Source organism: Bolinopsis microptera, chromosome 12, assembly GCF_026151205.1.
Source record: "Bolinopsis microptera isolate Bmic1 chromosome 12, MBARI_Bmic_1.0, whole genome shotgun sequence".
NCBI classification, from domain to species: Eukaryota; Metazoa; Ctenophora; class Tentaculata; order Lobata; family Bolinopsidae; genus Bolinopsis; species Bolinopsis microptera.
In genome coordinates, this window is record NC_087083.1 from 4,921,755 (window position 1) to 4,925,701 (window position 3,947).

The window sequence follows — 3,947 nt, forward strand, 5'->3', positions numbered from 1 at the left end:
ATCGCTTTCCTATCAATTTAATTGATTGATCTTGGATACATTAATAATTAATTTAGCGATTTACATTTTATGACGTGGTTGTTTACGTCGCTTTAACTTATTATAAGTAACAGCTTTTTATTTATTATACTCGCAGCAGAAAGGCATGACATTTTTGACCAAGTTTATACTCCCGTCATTTACTTTATTTGGCTTATATTTTTTACTTTTGCCGTACTTTAAATTACTCAAATTCACACTAAATAACTCACACTGCAAAACATATACCTTATCGGACCTTATTTGGACGGACATTACTTGAACGCTGGAGGCCCTAGCGTTCATCTTAATGTCCGTTCAAATAAAGTCCGTTCAATTAATGTCCGTCCAAGTTAAAGTCCGTTGAATTTTTTTCAAAAATTTTTCCATTTCGAACTTTTTGTCCAGAATATGACAACTTTGAGAACTTTATTGTGCCGTAAGTTAACGACAGAAAGGTTCTCCTTGGTCTGCCGGATGCACAGAAAACTCTACTACTACTACTACAGCTAGTATATGATGTTTTCAAGGGTCACTTGGCGGAAAAAAGTCAACGAAATTATGGCACTCAACAACATAGTTCATGAACTAGACAAACTTGTTCCAGCCTCTAGATATAACGGTAAATCGTGTTGCCAAGGACATTGTCCGACGTTGTTATAGTTCATGTTACTCGGGGGCGGTAATGAAACAGTGCTAGGAAAGCTACACGTGATGTTAAGGTTAACCTAAAGTTGTCTAAGATAAAACCACTTCACGCCGAATGGCTTGTAAAAGTTAACACTGAAATGCAGGACCGGGGTAGTTTGATTAAAAAAAAAGGTTTCCATAAAGCTAGAAATCACTGATGCTTTAAGCATGGACTATTTCATGCACGAAATCCCATTTGATGAAGATGATATGCGATATTAGACACTGATCATGTACACATATTTTAACATTTTTACTGCTTAATGACTGCTTTTCTTACTTACTGTATAAAAAATGGATTTAAAAATCATTTGCTGAAATTTAAAAAACGTCAAAAAATATTGAAAAAAATTCGGATTTTTGATGGTTTTGAATGCCTTCGAGCGTTCATATTAATGTCCGTTCATAATTGTGTCCGTTCATGTAATGTCCGTCCAAATAAGGTCCGATAAGGTACACATTGTACAAATATAGGTAGTATAATTTACGTAAATCATAAATTCTAAATTGGATTTGACGGTAATGACGCTTATAACTAACAAAATGTATTAATATTATATTTCAGTTTCGATTACATCCTAGCCTGAACGATGGATAAATATCGTAAGTTTGGAATGGAAATGTACAGCAAATATTGCATTACAAATGGAAACAAGCCTATTATGTTTCCTCGAGCCCCCGAACAGACTTACATCGATGTCTATGCGAAAGATGGTTTCGATGATAAATCACCTTTCAAAGATGACCCAAAACGTCAATCTGATTACGAAACGGAAGTGGTAGTGTATCGCGCCTTGGAGAGGTTGGATGAAGGGTTTATTGTTTTTCATAGCTATGAGTATACACATCACCATTATAGAGTGTGCGACAGTAGTCACGTACGTAAAGAGTGCCAAAGGTGCGAGAAGTTTAAGAAGAAAGCGTCACCTGAAGGGGAATGTGACTTTATTATTGTGTTAGCGAACTGCATCGTGATCATCGAAGTGAAAAATATGACAAATGTGGTAGAATGTGAGCCCACAAAAAAAGAAAAAGCTTTAAAAGCTTTAAAAGAAACATTCAAAAAGTCAGTCGAAGAACAGAGGCAAAGAATTGTGGAACTGATACAATTAATTGATCCATATATGAAGACTATGCAGTTCACTGCATATCCTAATTTTAGCAGACGGTATTCGGAACAGTTCCAGGTGGAAGATGCTCAACTGGCAACTATAATATTCCAAGAGGACTTTTCTGAAGAGATGGAATTCGGTAATTGGTGGCGTGCCAAAGTAACTGAACAGATAGTTGAAACAACAACGAGCACTGAACCAGAAATTATAAACATTTTGCTGGCTATCTGGGCAGACTGTGATGAATCAAAATTAAGTTTTGGAAAGTGCATAATAGACATAGATGAGCAACTGAGGGAGGGACTGATAACGTTTGTGACTACAAAGGGCAAACACCGAAATAAAAATCGAAATCCTTTGGTAGAAAAATCAGATGACATAATTAAAAAAAATCTTGGAGTACACTACCTTACCAAGGAACAGAAAGATATACTTGATTCAAGTGAAAAACTGATGTGGTTAAACGGGCCCGCTGGGGCTGGAAAAACTGTGATTATGTGCGGAAAGATAATAAAACTAATGCTAGAATCAGATAGGGACTCCAGAATTATGTTATTTAGAAGTATTGCAGGGAACGGAACCGATTTGCAAAAAACGGAGTCGTTTTATCAGTCAGCATTAAGAAAGGCATGTATTCGGTTTGAGGTTATAAATCAACAACAAATCGACAGTCACAGAGCAGTATCGGATAGAAACATTAAAGTCATTATTGTTGACATCAACGATCATCAGCGTGCTGCAAAGTTATTAATAGATCAGTTCAGTGGAGAGTTTCACTTGTTTTTAGATGACGCTCAAAAGGTTTTGTACTATAGCACTAGAGGTGGGGAGTACGGTGTCTTTATAGACAAGTTGAAGAAGATGGCTGAGAACAAAGTCGTATGGATTGCATGTGACATGGTACAAGGCTGGAGGTATTTAGGCCAACGGTATACAAGAGAACTAGCTAAAAACCTAAAAGAAACTCTGTCTGACGAGCAAAGGAAGTGTTTATCAATGAATCTTAGGAACACATGCGACCTGTCCAATATATTATGTGTAATCAGAGATCGTTTCATCCTTAGATATGATCAGCAAGGACAAGACAGATTCCCTGTAGATATGATTTTACCCAAACAAACTCGTGGCCATTATATTCATGGAACTAAGACCGTTATACATGTTCTAAATAATTATGACCTTGATACTATCGGTGAATTATTAAAGACAGAGTTGGACAAATTAAACCAAACTCACAAACCAAACTCACAAACCAAACTCAGAAACCAAAATCAGAAACCAGAAGTTCCCGAAACCAGTTCACAAGCGAAGGAGGTTCAAAAAGTTAATCCTCTAACTAACTTGGGAGTAGTTTACAATTCTTCGAACAGCGATGTTGAATCATTAGTTAAAGACATTGTAAGCAACCATAAAGATAAACAGAAGTTAGCACTGTGTGACAGTGTGTTTAGCTACTCCGTCGAGTGGCCGGCAGTGATTGTGCTTCATCAGATGTGGGGAGATCTTGACAATGACCTTCCAGCACTTTACCTAGCCATGTCAAGAGCACGAGTTCACTGCTTTTTGATGTTGTACCCGGACGAAGGTGAAACTACAAAGGACCATAATGAAGAAATGCTCGAGTTGGTAGAAGAACTGAAAGATCATGCACATGTCCGTTACATCTTTGATGAAGATGACTCATGACTGAATCTATCTATCCATTTAATAAACCTTGAATTTTCTTGACGTTCATGATCTTGACGTTATGGAATACTTTGCTCCTATATGCTACATATCGTTTATGATCAGTCCCATTGCTCGGTCACAATCCAGTTGACTGAGCAGAAGTTTGTATTTATGTTGCAACATTATTAGTAAATATTGTTTTCAGTTGAAGGGAAGCCCCTGAGATTGTTTACTAATACGAAGTTATATATTGCCCATTAAGAAGTCTGCAAAACAACAAAGGTGTTATTTTAGAGCGTTATTTTAGGGTGTTATTTTGGTTAGCTCAGGGGCTTACTTTGCTTGACAAGACTTTCGTGCATGTTATGTTATCATCGTATTATATGGAATATAATTGATTCGATTTATCAAAATTTGAATAACGCAGGTTTTTTACATTTGTTAAAAATCATAGGCAGC